A 15,611-nucleotide genomic window follows, 5' to 3' on the forward strand; every position below is an offset into this window, starting at 1 on the left:
TGGTTCCCAATGACCCTCACCTCCTGTTATTCATATCCTTCTGTAGTACTCCACCACACTGAATCATGGCTTGCCTGTGTGTCCAACAGGACATGATGGAAGTGACAATGTGTAACTTTGGAGGCTAGTTCATAAAAAAACAAAAAAACATTACAGTCTCTCTGCCTTGCCTTTTTAGATAGTCCACTTTAGAGGAAGACAGTTCATGTCATGAACATATTAAAAAATCGCTATAGAGAGAGCCACACCATGAGGAACTGAGCCTTTTGCCAACAGCCAACACAAATTTGCCGTTCATGTGAGTGAGTCATCTTAGAAGTGGATCTTCCAGCCATAGTCGAGCCTTCAGATGACTGCAGCATTGGCCAATGGTCTTAACTGCAACCTCATGAGAGACCCCAAGACAGAACCACCCAGCTAAGCTGTTCCCATATTCCTGAGCCACAGAAACTGAGAGATAATAAATGCTTATTGTTTTAATAAGTTAGTTTGGGATAACTGTTATGCAGTGACATAGAACTGACACCATCACTTAAGAACCTAGATGCAAAAATCATAAATAAAATACTAGCAAGATGAATTAAGTAAAGTATAGTTAGAGTTTGTCCCAGAATGTAAGAATGTTTAACCTAGGAAAATGTATTATTGTGATTTTCCATATTAAAAAATTAAAGGAGAAAATACACAATTGTCTTAACAGATGCAGAGAAAGCATTTGATAAAATTTTACACCCATTCATGATAAAACTTACCAAATTGGGAATAGAAGGAAACTATTTGAACATGATAAAGGTTATCCACCAATAATCAACAGCAAGCGTATTCACATGGCACAATTTCAGAAGCATTTCTTTTAAACTCAGGAATAAAACAAGGATGCTTGCTCTCATCACTCATTTTCCACATTGGAGAACCTAGCTTATGCAACAGTAAAAGAAAAAAAAGAAGAGGTGTAAGAATTGAAAAGGAAGAAATGCAAGTGTTCTTTTTTACAAACTACAACTGTACATAGATAATTAAAAAAATTTACAGATAAATTATTAGAAGTATTAAATGAATTCAGCAATATTGTTGGACACAAGGTCAACAGAGAAAAATTACTAGTCTTCCTATTAATCAATCATGACCAGTTAGAAAATGTAATGGGAAAAGCAAAGATCTCCTTCATAATGGAGATAAAGTATGAGGTACCCAGTGCTTAATCTAATGGAAGATAGGAGAATTTTTATGGAGGAAATTATAAAGCATTGTGGGAAGGATGCAAAGGAAGACTGAAAATAAACGAAGAGACATATGTTCATGGATCAGAAGACTCAGTGTCCTAAATATTCCAGTGTCTCCCAAATAATCTATAAATTCAACTAAATTTCAATTAAAATCCCAATGAAGTTTTTTTTTTTTTATGGTATTTGACGAGCTGATCTTAAAATTCATATGAGGAACAAGAACTAGATAATTTTGGAAAAGAACACAAGGAGGTGGGATGGAAGGAAGGCTTAACCTACCAGATAACAGGACTTAGTGGTGTTACAAGGGAAGAGTAATTAAAGAGTGGGGTGGTGATCAGAACAGAGAGCCCAGGAAGAGACCCACGCACATATGGAAATACTAGCTGGCATTTCAAATCCACAGGAGAAAGAAATTACTTTTAAAAATAAGTGATGCTTGGAAAATTGATTATCCACATGGAAAAACATCAAATTAGATTCCTAGTCCCATACTCCAAAATAAATAACCAGAAAGCTAATCTTTAAAACTTTTAGAAGAAATATGGAGAGTTCTTGATGACCTTTGGGCAGGTAATGATTTGTTAAATAGGAGACAAAAATAAATCACAAAAGGAATGAATCACATTTTACCTATTTTAAATGAACAATGTCTTTTTTGGGGTGCCTGGGTGGCTCACCTGGTTAAGTGTCCAACTCTTGATTTCAGCTCAGGTCATGACCTCAGGGTTGTGAGATCGAGCCCCATGTCAGGCTCTGCGCTGGGTGTGGAGCCTGCTTGAGATCCTATTTCCCCCTCTCCCTCTGCCCCTCCCTCCTTTCTCCTTCTCTTTAAAACAAGCAAACAAACAAACGATGTCTTTTCAAAAAAAGGCATTTTAAATAAACTCGAAGACAAGGCTGAGACCAGGGGAGGGTGTTTGTCACACAAAGAACTGACAAAAGATTAGTATCTACAATTTGTAAAAACATCCTACAAATCATATAGGAAAGAGATCAACAATACAACGGGAAAATATGCCTAGAGAATGAAGAGGCAACTAAGAGAAAAGGAGACCTGAATGGGGAACTTCACTAATAAATGAGGAAATAAAAATTTAAACTACCTGAGGGCGCCTGGGTGGCTCAGTTGGTTAAGCGACTGCCTTCGGCTCAGGTCATGATCCTGGAATCCCAGGATCGAGGCCCGCATCGGGCTCCCTGCTCAGCGGGGAGTCTGCCTCTCCCTCTGACCCTCCCCCTTCTCATGTGCTCTCTCTCTCTCTCAAATAAATAAATAAAATCTTAAAAAAAAAAAAAATAAACTACCTGAGATATCATTACACACCCATTAGATTGGCAACAATAAAGAAGGGGTACTACAAGTATTTACAAGGACGTAGAGTAAACAGAAATTCTCACAGCCTGCTGGAGGGAGAGTAAACTGGTATGATCACTTTGAAGAGCAATTCGGCAATGTTTAATAAACTTCAGATGTGCTTGTCCCTCAGCTCTTCAATTTCTAGAGAAATCCTCATGTGCACACAAGGAGGAATGTATAATACATGGGTAAGAATTCATTATAATGTTGCTCATATTAGGGAAAAACTGGAAATCATCTATACATCCATCAACTGGAGAATGAATAAATAAAGGAGATACTACAGAGCAGTGAAAATGCTACATGTATAAACATGGAAAAATCTCAAAAATGTCATGTTAAGAAAAAAAAAACCACTTTGTCAAATGACATATAGAGTGTGATGCATTTTACATGAAGTTGAAAACATGGATATTATATATAGTTACACATATATAGTACACAGTATAAACATACAAGGGAAAGATACATATCAGAATTCCATAGAGCTGGGGGTTGGAGGCTAAATGTGAGATACGTTAGTGTCTTTACTTCTTTGAACTGTTACAGTAAAAATCATAATAATCCAGATCCACGTGACTGTCGGTTCAGATACGACGACTCTTGAGTTCCTCGTGTGTGCCTATTTCATGACACTGGGGCTCCCCCCTAAATCCTGAGCTCCCTCAGGGGCATTGTCTTTTTCCTTTCTATATTCCTTGGGCCTAGCATAGTGCGGATGTTCAACCGTGTTTGTTGACTGACTGACTGACTGATGGACTGAATGTGTCAATGGAGAAAGAGGGGAGTGCAAAAGGAAGAAGGTTGGGAGGAGGATGGACGGAGAGACCGAGATGATGCTTTGACTGTCTGCGTCTGACGTGGTCTCCTGTGGAGAGAAGGAGATGAACTTCAGAAAAGCCAGGGATAGGAACCCAGCCGGACCTGAGGCATGACTGGAGGGAGAAGCCAAGGACGTTTCCGAGCCTCTCCCCTGGGGGATGGGGCTGGTGAGTCACCACCTGACATTTAATGTGTCTAAAAAGGGCGCCCTGAAGGACACATAGATTTAAGAAGATGATGAGTTTAATTTTGGACAGTGTTATGAGACCCCTAGGTATAATGATCCAGCTTGTACTAGGATATCTGGGTCTACAGCTTAGAGGAGAGGCCAGGGCCACAGCGAGGATCTGGTTGTGCAGGAGAAAGACGGTACGTGGTGTGGCAGTGCATAAGCTTCCCCGGGGGAGGGCCGGCAGAATGAGGAGGGTTGGTAGCTGCAAACAGACCCTTGGGAACATCAAACATGTAAGGACTGAGTGGAGAGAAAGAATCCAGGCACGGAGGCTGAGACGAGAGTCCAGAGAAGGGAGTGAACAGGAGAGGGGAGGCAACAAGTTTTAGGAAAGAGAGTGAGTCAGATAAAGAAGAAGGGTCCAGAAAGATAAAAACTGAATAGGGTCCTTTGAATGTGGTGAAAGAAGGCCAGTTGTGGTCACTGGAGAGGTGGGAGGGGACACAGATTGCATTGTACCCTGAGCCATGGTGAGCTAATGTGAGCAAACATGGAGTGAATCTCGAAACCCACTTTCCCCAGGTGCCTGGACTTGAAGGGTGGGGAGAGATAGGTCACTGAAATCACAGGCTGGGGTGGGGGTTTGGACAGAGTTGGCTCTGAATAGAGAGGGAATCCGAAGAGCGAGAGAGAGGTTTAACATGTGGGAGGGAGGGGGACATAATTGACGAATCAAGGTTTTTGCAGAAATGTAGGAATGTACTAATACTAATACAAATGATACTAATTGGTACTAGGAATAGTACTACTAGCAAACGTTTATAGAGTACCTATTACGTACAAGATGCTCTTCTAAGTGCTTAACATAACTCTAACTCATTTAATGCTTGTAGCAATTCGATGAGGGAGTACGATCCTTACCCCATTTCACAGATGAGGAACTGAGGCACCGGAAGGCCAAACCATATCATCATTACCATTTCTTGAACTATTTTTATTTATCAAGAGTATTGCTGCTGACCACAGCTCTGTAATGTATTAATAGATCAGTTCTACATAGTAGGTATCGTAAGAACACAAAGACAGTAAGGACACAGCAGGAGAGTTTGCCTTGGTCTGATTTTGGAGGGGAGGAGGGGGAGGGTGGACGTGGACACAGAGATGGGTGTGGACGTCGAGGAGAGAAGGCAACACGAGTTCAAGGCAGTTCAGGCCAATGGCCTCGATTTCTTTGGCCAAGAAGAGGAGGAACACATTCGTTGTGGAAAGCACAGGTAACAATAAAATAAGAATTCCAAGCCCTTGCCTTAACTACTTTAGGCATTTCGTTGTGTTTCCTTCCAAAATGTTTTCTAAGCATACATATACAAGCATAAATACATATCTGCGGAAGTCAGTCCTTCCTTCTGATGGAGAGAATAAGAGTCAAAATAAACAAACCCAACAGAATCCAAACCCTGTAATTTTGGAACTACAATCAGAACAGTTTTGTGTATAGTAGCTAGCTGTTTGACCTCTCTCCCCTCTCCTGAGGAATCTCCCTACAGGTTTTTAGTTATGTGAGCCCCACCAAGAGCCTCTCTTGGAGTGCCAAGGTTTGTGACTGGAAGAAGCCAGGCCCACTTGCACCAAGTATTGAAAGGTTACCTTTGCAGTGACGCATCTCTGCAGATTGTTCCCTTGGAGAAATGTTTCAGACCTAAGTATGAATTACGCTTAATCCTAATGGCAGAGTAACATACCTATTATGAGCCAATTGCATGTAAAAACAAAAACAAAACAATATTTATATGTGTGTTTTTGGTTTTGTTTCAAGGTAGATTGCCCTACTTTAAATGTGTGTGTGTGTGTGTGTGTTTCTTTTCTTCATTCAGGAAGTGTCAAAACACATTCTGGCTTCAGGGCTGTAGTCCCCAGAGAAATGAGGGTGGGACTGGATGGGGCTTCCTGGAATCACCAAAGGGAGCATTCAACTGATGGGTGCCCAGTGAGTGGCCCAGTTGTCTGGGAACATGGCGCAGGGTATGGCAATCCCATTTATATCTGGAGGGTGTAGAAGACTGGCCAACAGATCCCTGGGAGAGGATGTAGGGGAGATGGAGGTGAGTGGCTCTGACTCTAGGAAGTGGAAGGGGCTGGATCGTGTCCTGACCCTACATGTTGGGTCAGCCTGAGGATAAATAGGGAGAGTGATCGATGGAGCCAAGCACCCAAACTGCACATTTCCAGCCAGTCCTTCAGAAGTCCTTGTTCAAGCAAGAAGGCTGCTTTTATATATATATTTCTTTTTTTTTAAAGATTTTATTTATTTATTTGAGAGAGAGAGAGATAGAGAGAGATTGAGAGAATGAGTGGGGGGAGGGGCAGAGGGAGAAGCAGACTCCCTGCAGAGCTGGGAGCCCTACATGGGACTTGATCCCAGGACCCTGGGATCATGACCTGAGCCAAAGGCAGATGCTTAACTGACTGAGCCACCCAGGCACCCAAGAAAGCTGCTTTTATAAAGATAAGATCCTGCTCTACACAGTCTTCACTATTGAATAATATATTGTAAATATCTTTCCATATTATCCAGTGTTCTATGTCATGGTGTTCAGTCACCACTTCATTGCGGATGGACCGTGGCTTATGAACTAACCCCCTGTGCTGGAAACTCCCAACAGACTGAACCTCCTTGGAGACCAAACAAAGCCCATCTTGGGAGATGGCCAGGGCTTTATCCTCCTGCTTCTATAAGGACCAGCTAAGTCAGTTCCTCCATCGCTCACCTCTCAACACCTTCCTGTGTGGTTTCGGACCACCTGTTGAAGCGCCAGCATGCCTGGCTTTGAGTCTCACAGAATTACCAAGAAAAGGAGGCCCAAGCACACTGAGAAAACACCGAGGCAGAGGCATGGCTGAGATCCCAGCACAGAGCCCCATCTTCCCGCAGTTACAGTCTTGGCTGAGCTGAGCCCTTTCCTCCCAGTGTTTGGCTTGGATGCTAGACTAGGTGAGTCAGCTCTCCTGGCACCCTACTTCGAGTCAAAGTCACATTGAGATGGGGTAGTTGCCAGATCAGTACAATTATCGGTCTCTCCCACCACCCAAGTCCTCCCAGCCCTCTCTCGGAAACTAGGTCCCAGAATGTGTCCTGTGACCGTGTGGGCAGAGCCAGGCCACAGGACTTGACCTCCATCAGCTCTATGGTAGGTAGGAACCTTTTGGGGTGACCTAGGGCCTGGGTCCTAAGTGAAAGAAATACTTCCCTCCGTGTCTCTGAATTCTTCATCTGGGCTTGGGCTTGGGGCCAGTGAGCGCACACCCTCCCAAATGACACCAGTCAGACCTGGTTGGAATCCCAGTTTTGTCCCTGATGGCTTGGGTGACCTTGGCATTACCTCTTTAAGCCCTAGAGATGAGTTTTCCTTATCTTTAAAATGGAAAATACTACCTGTACTTATGAACATAAAGAGTCAATGCATAGAAATGTAACAGAGCCTTAAAACTAAAATTTTTACCAGGCACTAACATGTATTATGGTTGTGAAAATCCAAAGCAAGATGCCAAGTCACCTCATAGAGAAATTTTTCTAAGGAAATAACAAAAACTCTGTCCCAAGACTTCTGAAACCCCTTGCTCACGTTGAGACTCTGAGAAGGTAGAGATAGAGGAGACAGGGGCATTTCCTTGAAGAAAGCTGTGCCGGGAGCGCCATCTTGGACGGGGTGAGTTCCTGGTCCCATACCTTAGATCTAGTGAGGGTGAGTGTCAGCGGGGGCGCTACTCCAAGAGCCGAATGTGTAACTTCTGCAGCTGAGGTGGGGCTGTCTGGGCTCTGGTCCCACCTGGGAGATCTGGAAGGTGCTCTCACTAGCTGCTTTGGTAGGGCTGCTTTTAGCACGTGGGGACCAGCCTACTACCCAGGGTTCTGGTGGCTAAAGGAAGCCTGGGGTACAGGAACTAGCTAAAGGCTTTAGCTGCATGCCAAGGGGCTGAGGAAAGGGTCTTGGATGACCCCCAGAAATGAGGCTGAACTTGAGGCACATCCCCAATTTCGAGAGAGAGCTTCAGGAGAAAGAGGCCGAGTGGGGAAGCTGTGGAGAGGGCATTCAAGCACTCGGTGAGAAAGAGGCAGAGCTTAACATCTGTCTGGCAAGAAAGCCTGAAGTCAACATACAGCTGTTGCTGCCCCTTCCCCGACTGCTCCCACAGACCGCCAGCAGTCGTAGCCATGGCAACCGGCTGGGGCAGCGGCTGGGAAAAGAGAGAAGAAGCCAAGTCCTCTACATTGTCCCCACGTTAGGCTCCCAGCTGAGCAGGCCCCTGGCTGGGGGAGGAGAGGACAGAAGGTAAAAATAAGTCCAGAGTTTTGATGAATACCTGGCATTAGTATTCTCATTTCTGAACTGAGGCTGTGTTTGCAACCCAAAGTGACCACAGGCCCTCTCCTAAGAAGGAAAACATCGGGCCTGCTGGACTTGTCATCTAGGCTGAAGGGTCCCTCCTGGTAGGCTCGTGGTGCAAGGAAACGGCACACCAGTTACTTAGGGCTCTGAGCAGCCGTGGTTAGCCGTGGGACCCACACAACCATCTCCCCCTTCCCCACTCACTCAGGGGGTGGGCTCTGGTGCACCATGCTCTCTGGCCCTGACACACCTCTCCAGCTCATATGTTATGCCTGAAGTATGTTGTCAGAATGTCAGGGCCAGTTTCTCTCGGTGAAAACCAGTTCTTGCTACTGATTATCTTGAGCCTAATCTGCCTAGAAGAAAGATGGCCCCTGAGACTGTTAATCTTCTTGCAGGAGAGAACATGTAGTATTTTTCCCATTGCCCAGATGGGGGCAGTGCTGCCCAGAATCCTGCTGGCAGGAAGGAGCCAGACAGACTAACCTGGGCCATTTAGGTCTTTTAAGACCCCCATGGGCTGACTCAAGCTCCCTGCCCCACTGGTTGCTCATCTGTAAACAAAGTTAATAATAATGTGCATCTCACAGAGTTGAGAGTATGAAAGGAAATCATGTGTTAGATTGAATCCTAGGAAATGGCCAACATTCAATTGTTTCTTACTGTCCAAAAATGGTAATTTCAGATGGCTCGCCCTAATATGTAAACAATATTTTGTGAACTCTAAATTGTTAGTTATTGTGTTAAACAAAACACAAGCTTTCCATCCATGTTCCCTAATGAGTCTCCAGAATTCTGTTTGTAGGACCGGCTCAAAGGCCGGCCAGCCCACAGACAGCTCGAGACCAGCCAATGCACAAGATCTCCGGGTACCCAGAGAGCTCCCTCGTGTTCCTCTGGTCTCACCGCAAACACGGGTACAAGCCCTTCCCACCCCAAACACAACACCCTCCTACGATCATATTTGGAAGTTTCACCACAATGTGTCCAACTACATTGGCATTTATTATACTCATCCCTTTTAGCGCTAGGTGTTGCCTCTCAATTCTGAGGACTTGAGTTTTTCAGCTTTGACAAATACTCATCCATTCTTTAAAAAGCATCTCTTGCAACAGAAAAATCTGACTAGACTAAAATTAGAAACTTTTGTACCAAAAAGCCCCCACTATAAGTGGAATTGAAATATGATTCAGGGAGTGAGGGGTGGGTGGACAAGATGGGTGAAGGTGGTCAAAAGATACCGACCTCCAGTTATAAATAAGTCATCGGGATGTAACGTACAGCAGGGTGACTATAGTTAATAATACTGATTTGCATTTTTGAAATTTGCTAAGAGATTAGATCTTGAAAGTTCCCAACACAAGAAAAAAATATTTGTAACTGTGTGATGACAGATATTAACTACACTTACTGTGGTGATCATTTCACAATATATACAAATATCAAATCACCAATCGTATACCTGAATCTAATATAATGTTATATGATAGTTATGGCTCAATGAAAAAAAAAAAGGATTCAAAGAGACAAATCACAGAAGGGGAATCCCAAATGGCCAGCAGACTACGAAAGGATGGTCAAACTTAATAGAAATCAGGGCCATGCAAATACAAATTATGATGAGGTGTAATTTCTCATCCATCAGACCGGCAAAATTAAAGTCTGACAATATTAAGTCTTGATGAGATTGATGGAAAATGGGGCCAGCCATATCCTGCTTGCTGGAGTATAAACTGAGGAGCAATTGGACAGAATCTAGTAAAATTGGGCATGTGCATATCCTATCACCCTACAATTCTACTTCTAGATGTATGCTTGGAAAACCCTCACCCATGTACCTAAGGCACATATCATTACATTGTATCATTGTTTCATGATAAGTAAAAATAAGTCCATCTATAAATAAAGTACTCTTTTATTTTTTTATTTTTATTTTTTTAAAGATTTATTTATTTGACAGAGAGAGACACAGCGAGAGAAGGAACACAAGCAGGGGGAGTGGGAGAGGGAGAAGCAGGCTTCCCGCTGAGCAGGGAGCCCGATGTGGGGCTCGATCCCAGGACCCTGGGATCGTGACCTGAGCCGGAGGCAGACGCCCAACCGACTGAGCCACCCAGGCGCCCCTAAAGTACTCTTTTAAAAATGTGGTATAGTCAGTAATACAAGGAAATATTCTACAGCAGTCCAGGGGAATTAACCGGAGAGTGCTAAAACATACTGTTGAGTGAAAAATAGCGAACTGCAGAAACTTAGGTACATATACTACAATTTAGGTAAAATTTAAAGCCACAGACAAAAGCCTCATGCGTTTTGTATATATAACAGGCTGGAAAGAAACAGACAAATTCATGATGGCGATGGCTGCCCTCAGGAACAAAGAGGGGGTGAGGAACTGGGGGCAGAAGGACCATCAGCTTTATCTGTAGTTTTATTTCTTTGAAAAAATTACTTTAAGCACATCTGGTAAAACAGTATGAGTTGTCAGTAGTGACTGATGGGAACACAGTATCATATTATTTTCGGTTCCATTTTGTAGTTTTAACATTTCTTTAAAAATTCCCCTCTGTTCTGTTTTCTTCCTCTGGAACATCTATTAGAGGGCTATTGGAACTTCAGATTTTATTGTCCCAATCTCTGAAATAGATTAATTTGTATTTTTCTTCTTCTCTTCTTCCAGAAGAATCCCTCAGCCCAATTTTCCAGTTCAGCTGCTCTTGTAAACTGTAATTATTTTGTTATCAGCTCATTGGCTTCGTTTTATATTTCCATTGTTGTATTTTTGTCTTTTTAAGAATTCTCATTGGTTCCTTTCCCTCACAGCCTGTCTACTCTTACTTCTTGGATGCCAGACCCTTACTTATTCCTCTGAGGATCTGGATTATATGTAAGTCTCCCTATGGTGACACTTTGCTTCTGTTAAGTTCCTTTTTACTGTCTGTTCTTCTTTCATGGTGCTGGCCTTACTCAAATGTTGGCTGACTTTTGCCTGTGCTGGCCGTTGGGGTTGAGAGGTCACACAGACTATGTGTGTGCTACAGGCCTGGGGCGGGAGTGCATGGGAGTGGGGGCGGGGGGTGGTGTCCCTGAGGACAGGGTGTGGCAGAGGCTGGTCTGGTGGGTGTGGGCACTCTGGCTTCTGGCAGGCATGGCACAATGCCTTGTCTCTCTGACCCAAGCCCATGTACATCAAGGTGCCTGGAGGGAGATGCCCGGGTGGCCCCTGACTGGCTGAGTGTTTGTATTTATGTGGGCAGGGGTTGGTTTATAGAGACCAAACACTGTTCTTCTAGGTAGTTCTCCCTTTGAGTTGCCCTGGCCCCGTCCAGCTCCCAGGCACCCCTTCCTCTGGCATGGGGCTCTCCTTTCCACGTTTTGTTCTGTGTTTTCTTTCTTCCAACCGACCCCATCAGGAATTCTCCAGTTTCTGATCCCCCAAGGGACCTCTTCATGATTTTGAGTTGCAGATTAAAAAGAATATCTTGTCTTTCATTTCTTAGGAATGTATCTTATTTATAGTCCACCATCTGTGAATCTCAAGCTTCGAAAGAGAGCTTAGGGTTAGCCCTGTGGATTTGGGAATCATTTGAATAACATAAAGCTTGAAGCAGGGGAGGGAAAAAGATACTCAGAACTTGTGCACAGAGAGGGAAACCAGCCAAGGAGAGAATTTAGGAAGTTACCCCTACTTACCAAGTTGGGATAAAATAAGGAACCGATGGGAAGAAGACTGGGAACAGAGGGGGTAGGAAGGGGGAAGACTGCAGAGGGGTGGCAGGACCGGCCCTGAGAAGAGGTCCCGAGAGAACCCTGGGGTTGCCGGTGGCCTCCGCGAGCTGCCTCCCTGGAGGGGAGGGGCGGGGCCAAAGCCCCAGGAGCCGGGGCGGGGCTGGGGTGAAGGGAAAGCTCAGGTCCCCCGCGGTGCAGGGCCGCGGGCAGAGTGGAGGGGGACTTGCAGAGGGTGAAAACCAGTCGGGAGGGGGCTCTGGTGGTGGACCTTGGGAAATGTCCTCCATTGACCTGAGGGCTCCTGATACCCACATGTACGGAATCTGTACTTTTTAGAGGAAGCGGATGGAATTAGCAGAGTGGATAATTGTTTCTATTTGTAATGTGTATAGCAAGAGGCATACTGGAAATACTTGTAATTCCCCCTTATAAATCCATCTTTGTTTAGAAGCAGTCTTTGTTTGCTTTTTTAGTTTTCATGAATAGGGGACATGTTTCCATCTGACATTGAATGATGCAAGAAATGCACAATTAGGTGTCACAGTTTTTGCCCTGGGGAAAGTAATAACAGGTGCAGTAACACTTTCTGTTCTTGGAACAGGTATATCACTGTTGTTCAGAGCTTGACCCTGCTCTCCTGAAGAGACTCCTTTCTGTTTACTCTGTCACCAGGAGAACCATCCCAGCTCTGAGATGCACAGCTGCTTTGGCACAAGGCCAAATTGGTGGGGTTAACGTCTGGGTACTGCTCGGTACCCTGAGAGGACATAGAGGGTGAAGGAATCCTGTGACTGGAATCTGAGTCCTGAAACTCTTCTCATTGCTATGAAAGAAGGACATTACTGCCCAGCCCAGAGAGGACAGTCCTGCCTGGTTTAGGCAGATGATTGAAACCGAAGGAGTGATGGGGCAGAAAAGGGGGAATTTTTTTTTTTTTAAGATTTTATTTATTTATTTGAGAGAGAGAATGAGATAGAGAACATGAGAGGGGGGAGGGTCAGAGAGAGAGGCAGACTCCCCACCGAGCAGGGAGCCCGATGCGGGACTCGATCCTGGGACTCCAGGATCATGACCTGAGCCGAAGGCAGTCGCCCAACCAATTGAGCCACCCAGGCGCCCGAAAAGGGGGAAATTTAAAACAAGACCCTAAACACAAGGTTCCAAGAGGGAAAAGGGGACAGGTAGAGTGGACATTAGGAGTTCTTTTTTCTTTTCTTTTCTTTTTTTTAAAAAAATATTTGATTTATATGACAGAGAGAGACAGGGCTAGAGAGGGAACATAAGCAGGGGGGAGTGAGAGAGGGAGAAGCAGGCCTCCCGCCGAGCAGAGAGCCCGATGCGGGGCTCGATCCCAGGACCCTGGGATCGTGACCTGAGCCGAAGGCAGATGCTTAATGACTGAGCCACCCGGGCGCCCCAGGAGTTCTTTTTTTCCTTTAAGAAAATTTAGATGTAGTTAGCATGTAACATTATATTAGTTTCGGTTGTAAAACATGACTCGGTATTTGTATATACTGTGAAATGATCACCACAATCAGTCTAGTTAACATCCATCATTATGCATAGGTACAAATTGTGTGTTTGTGCATGTGATGAGAACTTTCAGGATCTATTCTCTTAGCAACTTTCAAGTATTCAGTACAATAATATTCACTATAGTCACCGTGCTGTACATGTCATTCCCATGATTTATATATTTTGTAGTTGGAAGTTTGTACTTTTTAACCCCTTCACCTGTTTTTCCCACTCTTGGGGTTCTTTCTTTCTTTCTTTTCTTTTTTTTAACAAACAGCTTTATTGAGGTGTACTAGATAGTCAATAAACTTCATATTTAAAGTATACAATTTGATAAGGTTTTTTTCTTTTTAGTTTAGTCTGAATAAAACCCAGCATAAATGTATTGCTTTGTTTTGGAAATAATGGCTCAGTGTCTTTGTTCTGACAGCTTCCTAAGGGCAAACCACAGTTTGAAGTTGTCATTTTGGGTTTAAACTGCACAGAAAGAAGAGACAGTGAAACTTGCTTTTTGTTTTTATTTTCTTTTAAAGTCTCCAGATCTTGCAAGGCCAGTTTCTCCAGACCTACAGGCAGATAGTTGTGGCACCTGATCCTGTTTGAAACAGATATGGTTTAAATGATACCAGCCAAGCTTAGTGATCTGGAGGTCCCCGTTTATCTTTATGGTATCAACTGCAGATAACGTTTGAATGCGGTGGTAAAAATAAAAAAGTTGGTGTCCATCCACAGACACTCTGAAACGTAAGTGTTCACAAAGAATTTCCACCCTGAATGGATGGTCTGGGATGGATGGAAAGTAAGGGATGGCTGACTGTTCCTCAGATACTCAAGAATTTTTATATTTTGAACACAGCTTTGTGTTCAATTGCCAAATTGGCAGGAGGGTTTTCAGAGTCACCAGAAGTCAATCTGATGGAAAGCACTCCGGCTTGAGGTCTACGGTGCCCACCACCAACACCTTCCTGCCTGGTCTCATGCCAGCTTTAATGTGCCCACAAAATGGAACTATCAGTCGTGGGAAGTACCACAATCTCTTACTGGAGAGCCCAAGGAGTTGTTTAAATGCCCATCATCTAGTTTCAGCACTGCATTGCAGTGGATCAGGCCAAGTCTTGCACTGGGGAACAAGGCAGAGCACGGAGGGAGGGCTGCTCGGAGGAGGCAGGAGGCGGGGGACGTGGGACGAGAAGCACAGGCAGGCAGGGATCCAGGGCAGAACTGAGCGGGGCTGGGGAGCAATTGGAGGCTGGCTCCCGTGCGCACTACAGCTCGATGAGTTTTGATGTATGGATGTACTTGTGATACCATCACCATTATCAAGATATTGAATGTATCCATCACCGTCCAAATTTCCTTGTGGACCTTTGTAATTTCCACCCCACCCCCCATCCCGCGTGCCTAGACAATCATGGGTCTGCTTTCCGTCACTATAGAGAAGCTTGGATTTTCTAAAAGTTTATGTAAATGAAAGTATGCAGTATGTACTCTTTCTGTCTGACTTATTTCACTCAGCATTATTATTCTGAGATTCATTCATGCTGTTGTATCGGTAGTCCATCCCTTTCATTGCACAATAATATTCTTTCATCTGTTGGTAGACATCTGGGTCGCTTCCAGGTTTCAGCTATCACAAATAAAGCTGCTATATATATTTGTGTACAAGTCTTTGTAGGGACATGTGCTTTCATTTCTCCAATGTAGATTTCTGAGAGTGGAATGACTGGATCATATAGTACGTGTATATTTAATTTTTGAGGAAACTTCCCAGTGTTTTCCAAAGTGGTTGTTTCATTTTCTATCCCCACCAGCAACGTAGAGAGTTCTGGTTGCTGCACATCCTCACTTGGTACAGCGTTTGGTAGAGCCCATCTTTCTAATTTTAGATATTCAGATAGATCTCAGTGTGATTTTAATTCGCATTTCACGTGGAGTTCTTTCAATTTAGGGTTTCACAAACATAACAAGAAAGCTAAGTTGAGAATTATTCTGCCTATACAGTTGCCCTAAGAATAAACAGAAATACTTAATGTATTACAAGTATCACAAATAATGAATGAGCTCTGATAAACTACTCTGAATCTTTCCTCTTTAAGCATTGGCTCCCATCGGAAGCTAGCTGAGGCCCAAGAGGAGAAAATCTACTTGGTCATGTGTTCAGGTCTGTCTTCCCTCTGCTCCAGTGGGGCCCCCTGTCTTGCCTTTTCTGTGCTCTGAGAATTTCTCCAGCCTCCGCAGGAGTCAGAATGAGCCTTCTGCCACATCCAGATTTTTATGATTATAAACAGAATTTGAGCATTTGCTCAACATTTAGAATTAAGGACAACTATCATGAATTAATGTTTTTTCCACTTTAGGCAATGGCTTGTAACCTCTTTGGGGTCTTGGATTCTTTTGAGAAC

At 44.0% G+C, this 15,611-nt stretch overlaps 1 pseudogene; it reads right to left on the bottom strand.

Moving 5' to 3' along the window:
- Window positions 1-3,717: 3,717 nt before the first annotated feature.
- Window positions 3,718-15,081, bottom strand: LOC118000752 (annotated as a pseudogene).
- Between the last annotated feature and the right edge of the window lie 530 nt (window positions 15,082-15,611).

Source organism: Mirounga leonina, unplaced genomic scaffold (genome assembly GCF_011800145.1).
Source record: "Mirounga leonina isolate KUSES-001 unplaced genomic scaffold, KU_Mleo_1.0 Mir_115, whole genome shotgun sequence".
Taxonomy (NCBI): Eukaryota; Metazoa; Chordata; class Mammalia; order Carnivora; family Phocidae; genus Mirounga; species Mirounga leonina.